The sequence below is a fragment of the Sciurus carolinensis genome, chromosome 3, assembly GCF_902686445.1.
Source record: "Sciurus carolinensis chromosome 3, mSciCar1.2, whole genome shotgun sequence".
In the NCBI taxonomy this organism is placed as follows: Eukaryota; Metazoa; Chordata; class Mammalia; order Rodentia; family Sciuridae; genus Sciurus; species Sciurus carolinensis.
Genome location: NC_062215.1, coordinates 29,967,568 through 29,984,346, shown reverse-complemented (window position 1 = coordinate 29,984,346; position 16,779 = coordinate 29,967,568). Strand labels below are relative to the sequence as shown.

At 36.2% G+C, this 16,779-nt stretch overlaps 1 pseudogene; it reads left to right on the top strand.

Moving 5' to 3' along the window:
• Window positions 1-5,624: 5,624 nt before the first annotated feature.
• LOC124981422 (60S ribosomal protein L38-like) lies at window positions 5,625-5,831 on the top strand (annotated as a pseudogene).
• Window positions 5,832-16,779: the final 10,948 nt, after the last annotated feature.

The following is a 16,779-nucleotide window of genomic DNA, read 5'->3' as shown; positions in this document are numbered from 1 at the left end:
GGACTTTAAAGATGCCCCTAATAACCAAGTCCTGCCTCTGAGCCTTTATTCAAGGGCTATATCTGCTATTTTTTGATGAAACACCCTAATTCTGCTCATCTGTTTGGACCTGACGATGTTGTCTGTGTTGGGTTCTCTCTTGCTCTGTACTGTCCACTTGTAGGATTGCTGGTTCATGGAACCAATTTTTGATCTGAATTGAGACAGTAGAGTCTACTAAACTGTGTCAACAAGAATAAACCTCTTGTGTTAATTTACATCTGAGTTCTGAGAACACATTTTTATGGAGCTTCCTGTGCAATTCAGGATCTCAGAATATAGAGATGACCATTGTGGAGAAAACTTGATGTCTACCCCTTAGTACTCATAGTGAAAGTGACATAACTGCTTGGTCGATGTTGAGTGGGAAAAGGGAAGTGTGTGTGTGTGTGTGTGTGTGTGTGTGTGTGTGTTTATGTAGGCAATACTGATCATGACTAGTGAATGGGAGAATGGGAGCTTGGGCAAGCTGGTTGGTGCTGACCTGATGTGCAAAACCTTGTTTTCCATGTGAAACTGGAAGACCTTCCTTCCCAGACTGCCACAGAGACACTTCCCGAAGTCAGCTTGTGAGTCCAGTGCTGGTAAATGGCATTTAGGATAGTTGGCATGTTCCTGAGGGGACTGATAGCTTGGAAGAGCAGTGGTAGAAGCAAATTGCTTCTTAATTTTATGCAACGCTGACTCATCAACCCAGAGGATGCATTTCATTTCATTATGTGTGACTTTGCAGAAGATTCATCTGCATAGCTCATTGGGGACAAAATCTGTCTATCAAAGTAATACTCTCACTGGTTTTCTTTCTTTGTTCTTTAAATATTTCCTTCTTTTATCATAAGGAAAATTAAAGGCAAAGAGTGAAAAAGTACAATTAAAAATATTGGTAAGAATTACTAAAAATAGGAGGAAGCTGATAAGAAAGTTGTTGGAGTTCTATTTTGGAGACAGTGGCCCATGGCTGTCATCACTCCCTTGCCCTGGGATTGGACTCAAGGATTGGAAAGTGAAGAGCTTCCCTGTTCTTATTCCTTCCATTACTCCCTGGTGATGCCTATTGAAGAAGGGTGTTTTTCTGATACCTCCCTACCATTTTAAGCTACCAGCATCTAAATTCCATGTCAGTCTGGCCTTATCACCCAGAGATTGAGCACCAGACTTTGAGATGGTTTTCAGAGTATCCTCTTTTCATCATTGATCCAAGAAGCCAAGGATGAATGTATCCCTGGTCACTCATGGACTGGAGGAGGAGGTTTTGCAAACTACTAAAGAGAAATTTTGAGAAGACTGTAGAGAATTGTGGTTTCCAACATTTTCTTAGCTTTGGAGTCCCTTGTTAAAACTAAAGTTTACAAGAGCTTGGTGGAAATGGATGGAAACTCAATACGTCACTATAATTTGGACCCTTCAAGTAGATCCTTGGGCCAGTATCTTAAAGTCGTTTGATTTTCAATACGATCCATGCTTATTTTAGAAAGTTTGGATATTTATAAAAAAGAAGAAAATCAATCGAACAGTGAAAACTAGCTTCATCAATTCATGCAGATGTATGTCTCTTTTCAAAATTTTCAAAGTACTTTAAAGGGCCTATTATAATTTTATATCTCTTCTTTTATTTGGAATTGGAATATTTAAAATATGGTATGAATACTTTCAAGATACTGTATTTAAAGCTATATCATGTGGTTCTGCTCTTTCCCTAGTTTTATATTTCTTCAATTTTTTCTATAGAAGTCTTTGTATGTCTTAATGATACTTCACAAAGTAGAAAAAAATCTGTAGTTTAATTGAAACGTTATATGTAAAAGTAAGAGTAACTGAGACCCATGTGTACCTGTCTACCCAGTGGTTCCATGGAAGAACCAGGGCGGAATTGTCACAGTCCTGATTTGCTTGATGGAGCAGCAGAAATTAAAGTGAGATAGTTGAACAGGAAGAAGTGTCCCGGCATCTCTGCTTGCTTCCTTGCCCTTTCTTTGCTTTTCCACAGGGAGGGTCATTTGTAAATCAGGTTGTTTATTGTAGAAATGAACAAATCTTCTCTGTGAATGGCCAGAAAGTAAATAGCCTTTGCAGGCCAGATAGTCTTGGTGGCAACTATCGAACTCTGCCATTGTGGAGTGAAAGTGGCCATAGACAATGTGTAACCAAATGGGCATGGCTATGTTGCAATAAAACTTTATTGATAAAAAAAAAAGACACTGGGTTGAATTTGACTCTTGAACTGGATTAGTTAGGTTAAGTGGTTAGGCAGGATTCCTATGTTTTAAAGGGTTGTCCACACTGATTTGATATTCTTCAACTCTATTGAGCTTTTCAGTCTTTTTTCTTTCTTTCTTTTTTTTTTTTTAGGTTGTTCAATCTTGAAATTAATCAGTGTAACTAATAGGTTTAGCTTCTTTCTTCTTCTTCCTCCATCCCAATTTGATTATTGCTCTGGGCCAGGTGGTGAAAGTTAAAAGTTGGAGTTAGGTTTGCATGTGAGAAGCAGGTGACCACACATAGGCCTTGAATTTAATCTCTGTGTTAAAGCTTTAAATCACTGCCATTTGTCTTTAGGAGTATTGGGCAGGGCTCAGCAAACAGAGGGATTTTATAATGCTCTGTTATAATTTTATCTGTATTAAGCACCTTTGGAGATCTTACTTGGTAAGAGGTAATAAGGCTTGATTTGGGAATTCTTGGGTCCTGTGTTAAGTACCATTAAAAAATTCACTGTATAGTTCTTCTTCTTCTTCTTCTTCTTTTTTTAAGAAACGACACATTTTCTGAATGTGCAGTCAACATGATGTTTTGACATGGACTATATTTTTCTCCCTAGATTAACTTAAAAAAAAAGAAAAAGTAAAAAAAGAATGTCCCTCAAGTGTCCATCTGCATGTGACTATTGTTCAGAGGACAGCACTGAGACATGGCAGGAGTCCAGATGGACTAATACGACTGTAAATGGAGCAGGGGCTTCTGGCCTGTCCCATGGGATCCTCTGAGAAGAAACCTAATGAAAAATAGATTAGATTTTTACCAAGAGGAGCTTCAGGTGTCCAAATGTTTAAATCATACCATTTCCTATCTTCATTCCAATTACTCTCATAAGAATTGATTCACATTATGGGTTATTTCTTTTTTTCTTTTGGTCTTCTTAACAATTTTGCCAAAAAAAGACCAAGGAGTGTATTATCTACATGGCATGGAGAACCACTGGCCCCTGCAGTCATGAGGTTTCTCTTCCTGCTTGGTAATTTGTGGAGGTGCCTTATAAAAACTCATGTTCTCAGCTGGGAAAAGCAGGGCATGGGATGGTAGGAGATAGAGTCTGTTTAAAGGAGCAGGGTCACAGTAGCATCTGGAGGTATAAGTTGCACATCTGAAAGGATATATGTGGTGCTTTAGAAAGGTTTTTAGCTGCTGTGACCAAAACACACACACACACACACAAAAAAAACAATTTTAGAGATGGAAAAGTTTATTTGGGGGCTCATGTTTTCAGAGGTCTCAGTCCATAGATGGCTGACTACATTCCTTAGGGCTCAAGGTGAGGCAGAACATCATGGCGGAAGAGCTTGGTGGGGAATGCAGCTTGGGATGCTGCCAGGAAGAAGAACAAGAGCTCTGCCCCACAAGGATCAAATATAAACCCTAATGGCACAATCCCAGGGACCCATCTCGTCTGGTCACAGCCTATCTGTCTTCAGTTACCACGTGCTTAATCCCTATTAGGGGATTAATGCACAGATTAGGTTAAAACTCTCATAACCTAATCATTTAACCCACCTCTAAACTTTCTTGCATTGCCTCACACATGAGCTTTTGGGGGAGACCTAATATCTAAACTATAACAGGTGGTTTACTGGAGAAGCATTTAAAAAAGAAATAGAATAACTGATAGTGATAGCTAATGCGACAAAAAGCAAATGGGGAAAGGATTGTGTCATTAACAGTCTGAGACCTTAAGATATATTTATATCAAGCTGTTAGAATGATGCAGCCTCTAAGGGTAATGCATTATATAGAAGAGGATGGAGCAAAAAATCTCAGTAATAACCAAAATGTGGGCCTGATCTTAGGTCTTTGACTTACAGATTATTGTTTTTTTTACTTTCACTCACAATTTCCCACCTGAAGGAGCAAATGATGGTTGGACCTGTTACCATTCAGACATGAACTTTACATTACTTTTCCTATCACCAGGATGGGACAGCATTTCATTAGGTGTGTTCTGAAGAGTCTAGTCTTCAAATATGATCCATGGGCAAATGCTTTCCTGGTTAAAAGCATCTGGGAAATACTGATCACCACTTTCCACTCTTGGATAACTATATCAGTATGCCAAAGGCCCTGGGACACCTCATGTTCAAGAGCTTATTTGATCTTGTTCAACCCATAGTGCTTAAAAACTGTTTCCCTGGATCACCTTTTGTGGATGCATACCAATAAGACAGCATAGAACAAAATCTGGGAACACTGATTTGTGTGAAGCTGTTTACATACTCTTTATCCATTAACCCAATTAAGGATTCTTATTTTGGCCCTGATTAATATTCTCTGTCCCAGCAAGAAAAGCAACCTTACAATATTAGCTGAGATTGTGTCATGTGACTTTGGTCTTTATTTTATAAACATTTTTTTTCCTTTCAGTCTCATTAGGGTCCCATACGTAGATATTATTCTCCTTGATTTGCACAAGAAACCAGAGACTTTGAGACACAAAAAAATGTATAAATAATATATTCTGTATAAGTTAGTTGTGCAAAAGAGACAACCAACCTCCATGAACTAGACTGTGGAAGACAAGCAGGTAATCATTTCTTGGAATGTGAAATTTCCAATGTTAAGGAAAATCCCAAGTAAACCAGGATGGGATGGTCATTTTACATTTCTTCCTCATACCCTCTAAAATAAGTACAGATGAATCATCCTGCCTCTATTCTGCTGAAACTACATAGGACCTCAGAATCTTTCTTGGTACAGTGTTTACAGGCAGACCCTGCCAATCACTGGACTGGCTGTGTGTGTGTGGTAGAGGGTTATTTTTCATCTCTACCCTATATTATACAGGCTTATATGAAATCTTTCATATTCTAAGCAGACCAATTTCTGGGAGGGGGCTCCCCTTAGAGATTCTGCCTTATATTCCAGACTTTAAGCCATAGCGGAAGCAGCTGACATTTAGTGATTTTTATTTCCCTTCAGGCTGTCTCTCATTTGTAATCCAAATCCATTCTTCCCGATTCCTCAAGCCATTAAATCAGGACTACTCTTGTTCTTACATTTTGTTAGCCTCAGCCCTAGGAGTTCAGGACACGTTTTAAATAAGTGATTTATTTACTTAATATGGATGAAGGAGATGCTACCAATTTGTACACAGGAGCAATTTATTGAGCTTTCTTTTATAAAGTAGAAATATATTTTTCCTCCTTTGTCAACATAAAAATGTAATAATATCATAGATTAAAATGAATATTAAAATGTGTAGGATTTCGCCTACCAATGAAGTTCTTCAGATCTTGGCTTAAATACTACCCTAACATTTTCTGACTTGCTGTATCTCTGGTGGTGCCCGCCTGTGCCTCTCTGTGCACCTATTCACCATGCATCCAAAATTTGAAGAAATCAAGGATTTTCTGCTCACAGCCAGATGAAAGGATGCCAAATCTGTCAAGATAAAGAAAAGCAAGGATAATGTGAAGTTTAACGTGTGAGGCAGCAGATACTGTTTTACCTTGATCATCACAGACAAAGAGAAGACAGAGAAATTGAAGCAGTTCCTGTTCTTGGGTTTGGCAGTGAAGGAATGAAGTGATCCAGATGGGGTGATTTGAACTGCATTAAAAATGAAAGAGAGAGAGAGAGAGAGAGAGAGAGAAATATATTTTCCCAAGTTAAACATAGCCCCAATCTTCCAGGTCTCTACAAGTTTTAAGGAAGCTTTTAAAGTAGAACATGTGTAAAGTATACAGATCTTAAGTGTACAGCTTGAGGCATTTCATGACGTGAGCACCTTCTTGTACTTGCTATCCAGATTAAGAAACAGAATATTGGCAACACCTTGGAAATCCCCGGATGCTCTGTCTCAGCCTCTGTCCCCTTTCAAATTTAACTGCTTCCCTACTTTAATTCCTGTAAAAGGAATCAAGTTGTCTGCTTTTCATCTTTATATAATTGCAATCTTTTGTGTCTGGCTTCTTTCATTTACATTGTTACAGACACCTAGGTTGTTATCTGTAGCAAGAGTTCATTCTCTCTCATTCCTGTCTGCTAATTTTTTTTTTTACCTTAATAACACATTATAGTTGTGCATAATGGTTGGGCTCATTTTGACATGATCATACATGCGTGGAATTGAATTCACTCCATTTCAGTCCCCCCCATCTTTCCCTCTTCTTCTCCCTTCCCCTATGCCCCTTCTTCCCCTCTATCGGTGTACCTTCCATTCATCTATATATTTTGAATTGGAACTTTAGAGAGATACACATAAAGATGGCGTTCACTGTGGTGTAAGCACATAGCATAATTTCGTCTAATAATTCTACATTTCCTGCCCTTTCCTGTCCTTCCTCTCTCTCCCTCCATCTCCTCTACCTCTCATCTTCTCTCTGTCTTTGTGCCCTCCCTTGTCTCCCCTTACTTTGTTCTGGCTTCCACATGTGGGAGAGAACATTCAGCCCTTGATTTTCTGAGTCTGACTTACTCCACTTACCATGATGTTCTCCATTTCCATTCATTTACCATCAAATGCCATAATTTCATACTTCTTTATGGCTGAGTAAAACTCTGTTATGTATATATACACCACACTTTGTTAATCCATTCATCTGTTAATGGGAACCTGGACTATCCCATATCTTGGCTATTGTGAGTTGCACTGCTATAAACATTGGTATGCCTGTATTACTATAGTAGGCTGATTTTAGTTCTTTTGGATAAATACCAAAGAGTGGGATAGCTGGGTCATATGTTGGTTCCATTTCTGATTTTTTGAGAAATCTCCATACTGCTTTTCTGAATGGTAGTACTGATTTTCAGTCCCACCAATGATGCATGAATGCACCTTTCCCCACACATCCTTGTCAGCATTTATTATTATTTATGTTCTTAATTTTTGCCATTCTGACTGGAGTGAGATGAAATCTTAGTGTGGTTTCGATTTGCATTTCCCTGATTGCTAGAGATGTTGAACATTTTTTCATGTAGTTTTGGCCATTTCTTTTCAGAAATGTCTGTTTGATTCTTTTACCCCTTTATTGATTGGGTTATTTGTTGGGTTTTTCTTTTTCTTTTTTTTTTTTGGTGTTAAATTTTTTGAGTTCTTTATGTATTCTGACTTTTAATCTCCTGTCAGAGGAGTAGGTGACAAAGATTTTCTCCCATTCTGTAGGTTCTTTCTTCATACTCTTTATCATTTCATTTGCTGTGTAGAAACTTTAAAATTTGATGCTGTCCTGCTCATTGATTTTTTTTTTAAATTTCTTATACTTCCAGGGTCTTGTTAAGAAGGTCATTATTGCACCTATGTGTTGGAGTGTTGACTATGTTTTCTTCTAGTAGTTGCAAAGTTTCTGGTCTAATTCTTAAGTCTTTAATTCACATTGATTTGATTTTTGTGTAGGGTGAGAGATGGGGATCTAGTTTCATTTTTCAACATATGGTTATCAGTGTTCCCAACACCATTTGTTATAAAAACTGTCTTTTTCTGCATCATATGTTTTTGGCATCTTTGACAAGTATCAGATGACTGTAACTTTGTGAGTTTACCTCTTTGACTTCTATCCTGTTCTGTTGGCCTTCATGCCTATTTTGATGACAATATTGTGTTGTTTTTGTTACTATAGCTCTGTAGTAGAATTTGAGATTGGATATTGTGATGCCTCCAGTATCACTCAGGATTGTTTTGACTATTTGGGGTCTCTTATTCTTCCAAATGAATTTTAGAACTGTTTTTTCTAGTTCTGTGAAGAATATTATTGGTATATTGATGAGGATTGCTTTGAATCTGTATAATGCTTTTGATAGTTATAGCCATTTTGACAATATTAATTCTGCCTACCCAACCTTCAATTTTTTTCTTCAGTGTTTTGTAATTTTCACTGTGGAGGTCTTTAACCTCATTAGTTAGGTTTTTCTTTTCTTTTTTTTTTTTTTTAGGTAATTGTGAATGGGATTGTTTTTCCAATTTCTATTGGAGTATAGGAAAGCTACTGATTTGTGAATATTGATCTTATATTCTGTTACTTTGCTGAATTTATCTGCTCTAGAAGTCTTCTGGTGGAGCTTTTTGAGTCTTCTAGATATAGGATCTTGTCATCAGCAAATAGATAATTTGACTTCTTTTCCTATTTTTATCTCTTTAATTTCCTTCTCTTGCCCAATTGCTCTGGCTAAAGTTTCAAGAACTATATTTAATAGGAATGGTGAGAATTGACAACCTTGTCTTATTCCTTATTTTAGAGGAAGCATTTTTACTATCCTTTCAATATGATGACTTTTGGTTTGTCATGCATAGCCTTTATAATGTTGAGGTAACTTCCCCCTATCCATAGTTTCTCAAGTGTTCTTAACATGAATAGGTACTGCATTTCCTCAAAGGCCTTTTTACACCTATTGAAATAATCATATGATTTTTGTCCTTAATTCTATTTATATGTCAATCACATATATTGATTTGCATGTGTTGAACCAACCTTGCATTCCTGGGATGCAACCCTCTTAATCATGGTGTACTTACTATCTTCTTGATGAGGTTTTGAATGTGGTTTGCTAGTATTTTATGAAGGATTTCTGCATTCATATTCATCAGGTTTCTGATTTTATTATCAGGGTTATACTGGCTTTGTGGAACACCTGGGGGAGTGTTGCCTTCCTCCCAATTTCATGGGGTAATTTGAGGAAGATGGTACTCTTCTTTAAAGGCCTGGTAGTACTCAGCTGGGAATCCATCCATTCTTGGACTTTTCTTAGTTTGAAGAATTTTTATTGTTATTTCAATTTTACTGTTTGACTTTGGTCTGTTTAGGTTCTCTGTATCTTCCTGATTCAATTTAGGGAGGTCATATGTGTCTAGAAATTTGTCTGTGTCTTCTAGATTTTCCAATTTATTGGAGTATACATTTTTGAAATAATTTCTAATGTTCCTCTGAATTTTAGAAATGTCTGAGGTGATATTTTCATTTTCATCTCTGAGTTTGTTAATTTGGGTCTTCTCTGTCTTTCTTTGGGTTTGTTTGGCTGGGGATTTATCAATCTTGTTTATCTTTTTGAAGAAACAACTCTCTGTTGCATTGTTCCTGTGTATATTTTTTATCCTCAATTTCATTAATTTCAGCTCAGATCTTAATTATTTCCTGTCTTCTGAATAGTTTGTTCTTTTTCTAAGGTCTGAGGTATAACATAAGATTATTTATTTGGAATCTTTTGTTTCTTTAATGTAGGCCCTTAATGCTATAAACTTCCCTCTTAGAACTGCTTTCAAACCAGGCATGGTGACATATGCCTGTAATCCCAGTGGCTTGGTAGTCTGAGGCAGGAGGATCGCGAGTTTAAGGCCAGCCTTCATAACTTAGCAAGACCCTAAGCAACTTAGTGAGATCCTATCAAAAATAAAATAAAAAAAGAGCTGGGGATGTGGCTTAGTGGTTAAGCACCCAAGTTCAATCCCTGGTACTGAGAAAAAACAAAACAAAACAAAACTTCTTTCATACTATCACAGAGATTTTGATATTTCTTTCTCATTTGTTTCTAAGAATTCTTTGATTTCCTTCCTCATTTCTTCTTTGATTCATTCCTTATTTAAGAATACTATTCAATTTCCATGTTTATGTGGTTCCTATAATTTTTCTTGTTATTTATTTCCAGTTTCATTCCATTGTTATCTGATAAGATGAATGAATTATATAATTATTTTTTCTTTTATCTTTGCTGTGGCTTACATTGTGACCTAGAATATGGTCTATTTTGGAAAGGTTCCATGAACTGTTGAGAAGAAAGTGAATTTAGCTGGTTTTGGGTGAAATATTCTGTAGATGTCTGTTAGGTTCATTTGACGAATGTCTTTATTGATTTAATTTTGGGTGACCTTTCTACTGGTGATAGGGATATGTTGAAATCACCCAGTGTTCTTATATTGGGGTCTATCTGGAAATTAATATCAGGAATATTTTATTTTTATATAATTAGGTGCACTAACATTTGGGGAATAAGTAGTTAATATTGTTATATCTTGTTGTTGGAGTGTTCCCTTTATCAATATGTCATGGCCTTCTTTGTCTCTTCTGATTAATTTTTGCTTGAAATATGCTTTGTCAGATACAAATATAGCTTCTTCTGCTGGTTTTTGGACATCATTTACATGGATTTTTAAAAAAATCTTTTAACTTTCAACCCATGAATTTCTTTACCTATGAACATACAGTTGTATCTATCTTGTTTTTTAATCCATTCTGCCAATCTTTATCTTTTAATTTGGAATTTGAAACCATTTATGTTAAATTTTATCATGGATAGAAGATTATTATTTTCTATTATTTTGGTTAATGTGTTAAGTATAATTCTGTCCTGATTTTTCAATTACTAAGTTGCTCTTCTAGCTAGTTTCATCTATTTGGGAGTTTAGAAGTTTGATTTTGGTTTCCTCTGGTGCAGTATATCTTTAGGTGTTTTTTTAAATAATACTGGCTTAGGGTCATGAATTCTTTTAGTTTATCCTTATCATGGAAAGTTTTTATTTTTCCATAAATTCTGAAAGATATCTCTGCTGGATATAGCACTATTGACTGGAAATTACTTTCTTTTAGAGCTTGGACTTTTTTCATTCCAGGCCCTCATTGATTTTAGTGTCTGAGTTGAGAAGTCAGAAGTGAACTTTATTTGTTTGCCTCTAAATGTGACCTAACATTTTTCTCTTATTTATTTTAATATTCTTTCCTTATTTTCTATGTTAGGCATTTTGATTATGATATGTCTTGGAGAGGTTTTTTTTTTTTGATCTTGTCTATTTAGGGTCCTACATGCCTCCTGTATGCAGATGCCTATTACATTTCTAAGTTGGGGAATATTTTCTGCTTTTATCTCACTGAAGAGGTTCTTTATGCCTTCAACCTTTATCTCCATGTTCTCTTCTTTCCCAGTGATTCAGGTTTGGTCTCAATATTGTCCCAGAATTCTTGTTATGGTCTGATCATGTTTTTTTTTTTTCTTAATTGCATATTGAGTATTAAAGTTAGTATACCCTATCTTTAAGGCTGGAAATTCTGTCTTTTTAGGCTTGAAGTTCCAATTTCTATGCAATCTATTTTGTTGTTGATTCTTTTCAATATCTCTATTTATTTATTGCAATAGTCTTTCATCTCTTATATTTCCTTTCTTAATTTGTTCCTTAGGTGTTTTTTTTTTTTTTTTTTTTTTTTTTTTGGTGCAGGAGATTGAACTCAGGAGCACGTAACCACTGAGCCACAATCCCAGCCAAATTTTGTATTTTATTTAGAGACAGGGTCTCACTTAGTGCCTCCCTTTTGCTGAGGGTGGCTTTGAACTTGAAATCCTTCTGCATCAGCCTCTCAAGCCACTGGGATTATAGGCGTATGCCACTGCGCCCAGCTTCCTTACATCTTCTCTTAGTTCATTGAACATTTTAATAATCAGTTTTTTAGAATCTTTCTCTGGAATTTCATCTACTTCCATGTCTATGGGTTCCTTCAATGGGGGATTGTGAATTTTGAGAAGATATTTGTTTGACTATTTTCTCATGTTTTCAAGATCCTTGGCTTGTGTATCTGTTCCATTGGATTCCTATTTCTCTTTTGTAAGTGTGCCCTTGATTTGTAGTTGTCTTTTTTGTTCTAGGATCTTCTCTCTGCTTTTGCTGTATGAGTAGATGTCCAGGAGTGGGACCTAAGGTCCCCCACCCCCAGGGTTTTCCTCCTTAGGTCCTGATTGTTCATTTGAGTTTTGCTCTGCCCTATCTTATGTGTTTTATTAATGACGTTCAAGTGAGGCTACTTTCTGTGTGGAGAGATTTTCTGTTACTTGACTTGAGTTGTGAATGTTGTTCATTGACAGAATCTCTGCTCTGTGAGGTTGAAGTGGTCCAATCACTTCTCAGCTCTTCTTAGGAAAAGGAAGAGCAAAGACTAGCAATAATATAAATAACCAACATATAGCCTTAAAATAAACATCTGGTGTCTACTTTGACATCTACAATACTCATTACCATCTATAGAGGAATGGTGGGGTCAGCTTTTAACATCAGTACTAACAATAAATAACAATGAATTAGATCAGATGTTAACAAGCAGATATCTACTATGTCATACTGTGTGTTAATTACAAAAACATTAATGGCATAGGAGTTACATAAACTCTTTAATTCTATCAGACAGTGGAATTACCATTTCTTTTTTTTTATTATTGTAAACAAATGGGATACATGTTGTTTCTCTGTTTGTACATGGCGTAAAGGCATACCATTTGTGTACTCATAAATTTTCATAGGGTAATGCTGTTTGATTCATTCTGTTATTTTTTTCCCTTTCCCCCCCACCCCTCCCACCCCTGTTTTCCCTCTATACAGTCCTTCCTTCCTCCATTCTTGCCCTCCTCCCTAACCCTAACTCTAACCCTAACACTAACCCCTCCCACCCCCCATTATGTGTCATCATCCACTTATTAGCGATATCATTTGTCCATTGGTTTTTTGAGATTGGCTTATCTCACTTAGCATGATATTCTCCAGTTTCATCCATTTGCCTGCAAATGCCATAATTTTATTATTCTTTATGGCTGAGTAATATTCCATTGTATATATATACCACAGTTTCTTTATCCATTCATCAATTGAAGGACATCTAGGTTGGTTCCACAATCTGGCTATTGTGAACTGAGCAGCTATGAACATTGATGTGGCTGTATCTCTGTAATATGCTGATTTTAAGTCCTTTGGGTATAGGCCAAGGAGTGGGATAGCTGGGTCAAATGGTGGTTCCATTGCAAGTTTTCTAAGGAGTCTCCACACTGCTTTCCAGAGTGGCTGCACTAATTTGCAGCCCCACCAGCAATGTAAGAGTGTACCTTTCTCCCCACATCCTCACCAACACCTGTTGTTGCTTGTATTCTTGATAATCGCCATTCTAATTGGGGTGAGATGGAATCTTAGGGTGTTTTTGATTTGCATTTCTCTTATTACTAGAGATGTTGAACATTTTTCCATATGTTTGTTGATTGCTTATAGATCTTCTTCTGTGAAGTGTCTATTCATTTCCTTAGCCCATTGTTGATTGGATTATTTGCATTCTTGGTGTAGAGTTTTTTGAGTTCTTTATAGATTCTGGAGATTAGTGCTCTATCTGAAGTATGATTGGCAAAGATTTTCTCCCACTCTGTAGGCTCTTTCTTCGCATTGCTGATAGTTTCCTTTGCTGAGAGAAAGCTTTTTAGTTTGAATCTATCCCAGTTATTAATTCTTGCTTTTATTTCTTGTGCTATGGGGGTCCTGTTGAGGAAGTCTGGTCCTAAACTGACATGTTGAAGCTCTGGACCTACATTTTCTTCTATAAGATGTAAGGTCTCTGGTCTGATTCCGAGATCCTTAATCCATTTTGAGTTTAGTTTCGTGCATGGTGAGAGATATGGGTTTAGTTTCATTCTGTTGCATATGGATTTCCAATTCTCCCAGCACCATTTGTTGAAGAGGCTATCTTTTCTCCATTGCATATTTTTGGCCCCTTTGTCTAGTATGAGAAAATTGTATTTATTTGGGTTTGTGTCCGTGTCCTCTCTTCTGTACCATTGATCCACCTTTCTATTTTGGTACCAATACCATGCCGTTTTTGTTACTATTGCTTTGTAGTAGAGTTGAAGATCTGGTATTGCGATACCCCCTGCTTCACTCTTTCTGCCAAGGATTGCTTTAGCTATTCTGGGTTTTTTATTCTTCCAGATAATTTCATAATTGCTTGCTCTATTTCTGTAAGGTACATCATTGGGATTTTAATTGGAATTGCATTGAATCTGTATAGCACTTTTGGTAGTATGGTCATTTTGACAATATTAATTCTTCCTATCCAAGAACATGGGAGATCTTTCCATCTTCTAAGGTTTTCTTGAATTTCTTTCTTTAGTGTTCTGTAGTTCTCATTGTAGAGGTCTTTCACCTCTTTTGTGAGATTGATTCCCAAGTATTTTATTTTTTTCAAAGCTACTGTGAATGGGGTAGTTTTCCTGACTTCTCTTTCTGAAGATTCATCGCTTATGTATAAAAATGCCTTAGATTTATGTGCATTGATCTTATATCCTGCTACTTTACTGAATTCACTTATGAGATCTAAAAGTTTTCTGGTGGAATTTCCCGGTTCCTCTAAGTATACAATCATATCATCAGCAAATAGGGATAGTTTGAGTTCTTCTTTTCCTATTCGTATCCCTTTAATTTCTTTGCTCTGTCTAATTGCTCTGGCTAGAGTTTCAAGGACGATATTGAATAGAAGTGGTGAAAGAGGGCATCTCTGCCTTGTTCCAGTTTTGAGAGGGAATGCTTTTAGTTTTTCACCATTTAGAATGATATTAGCCATGGGCTTAGCGTAGATGGCCTTTACAATGTTAAGGAATGTTCCAACTATCCCTATTTTTTCTAGTGTTTTGAGCATGAAGGGGTGCTGTATTTTATCAAATGCTTTTTCTGCATCTATCAAAATAATCATGTGATTCTTGACTTTAAGTCTATTGATATGGTGAATGACATTTATTGATTTCCTGATGTTGAACCAACCTTGCATCCCTGGGATGAAACCCACTTGATCATGGTGCACTATCTTTTTAATATGTTTTTGTATGCGATTTGCTAAAATTTTGTTGAGAATTTTTGCGTCGATGTTCATTAAGGATATTGGTCTGAAATTTTCTTTCCTCGATGTGTCTCTGTCTGGTTTAGGTATCAGGGTAATACTGGCTTCATAGAATGAGTTTGGGAGGGTTCCCTCCTCTTCTATTTTATGGAATACTTTGAGAAGTATTGGAATGAGCTCTTCTTTAAAGGTTTTGTAGAACTCGGCTGAGAACCCATCTGGTCCTGGACTTTTCTTTGTTGGTAGGCTATTGATGACTTCTTCTATTTCATTACTTGAAATTGGTCTATTTAAATTGTGTGTGTCCTCCTCGTTCAGTTTAGGCAATTCATATGTCTCTAGAAACCTGTTGATGTCTTCAAAATTTTCTATTTTGTTGGAGTATAGATGTTCAAAATAGCTTCTAATTATGTTTTGTATTTCAGTCGTGTCTGTTGTGATATTTCCTTGTTGATTCCGAATTTTAGTGATTTGGGTTTTCTCTCGTCTTCTCTTTGTTAGTGTGGCTAAAGGTTTATCAATTTTGTTTATTTTTTCGAAGCACCAACTATTTATTTTGTCAATTTTTTGTATTGTTTCTTTTGTTTCAATTTCGTTGATTTCAGCTCTGAGTTTGACTATTTCCTGTCTTCTACTACTTTTGGTGTTGGTCTGTTCTTCTTTTTCTAGGACTTTGAGCTGTAGTGTTAGGTCGTTTATTTTTTGAGTTTTACTTCTTTTATTAAATGCGCTCCATGAAATAAATCTTCCTCTAAGTATTGCTTTCATAGTGTCCCAGAGATTTTGATATGATGTTTCTTTGTTCTTGTTTACCTCTAAGAATTTTTTAATTTCCTTCCTAATATCTTCTGTTATCCATTCATCATATAATAGCATATTGTTTAATCTCCAGGTGTTGGAGTAGTTTCTGTTTTTTACTCTTTCATTTATTTCTAACTTCAATCCATTAGGATCTGATAGAATACAAGGTAGTGTCTCTATCTTCTTGTATTTGCTGACTTTAGCTTTGTGGCATAATATATGGTCTATTTTAGAGAAGGATCCATGTGCTGCTGAGAAGAAAGTGTATTCGCTCTTGGTTGGATGGTATATTCTATAAATGTCTGTTAAGTCTAAATTATTGATTGTGTTATTGAGATCTATGGTTTCTTTGTTCAATTTTTGTTTGGAAGATCTGTCCAGTGGTGAGAGAGGCGTGTTAAAATCACCTAGTCTTATTGTGTTATGGTCTATTTGGTTTCTAAAATTGAGAAGGATTTGTTTAACACACATGGATGAGCCACTGTTTGGGGCATAGATGTTTATGATTGTTATATCTTGCTGATTTATGCTTCCCTTAAGCAGTATGAAATGTCCTTCTTTATCCCTTCTCACTAACATTGGCTTGAAGTCCACATTATCTGAAATGAGGATGGATACTCCAGCTTTTTTGCTGAGTCCATGTGCATGGTATGTTTTTCCCCATCCTTTCACATTTAGTCTATGGGTATCTCTTTCTATGAGGTGAGTCTCTTGCAGGCAACATATTGTTGGATCTTTCTTTTTAATCCAATCTGCCAGTCTATGTCTTTTGATTGATGAATTCAGGTCATTAACATTCAGGGTTATTATTGAGATATGATTCGTATTCCGGTCATTTGGTTCATATTTAAAATTTTATTTATTTATTTATTTTTTGACACATCTTGGTTCCTCCTTTATTTGACAGTTCCTTTAGGGTAATTCCTCCCTTTGCTGATATGCTTCTTTGTTTTTTATCTCTTCTTCATGGAATATTTTGCTGAGAATGTTCTGTAATGCTGGCTTTCTTTTTGTAAATTCTTTTAACTTTTGTTTATCATGGAAGGATTTTATTTCATCGTCAAATTTGAAGGTAAGTTTTGCTGGGTATAAGATTCTCGGTTGGCATCCA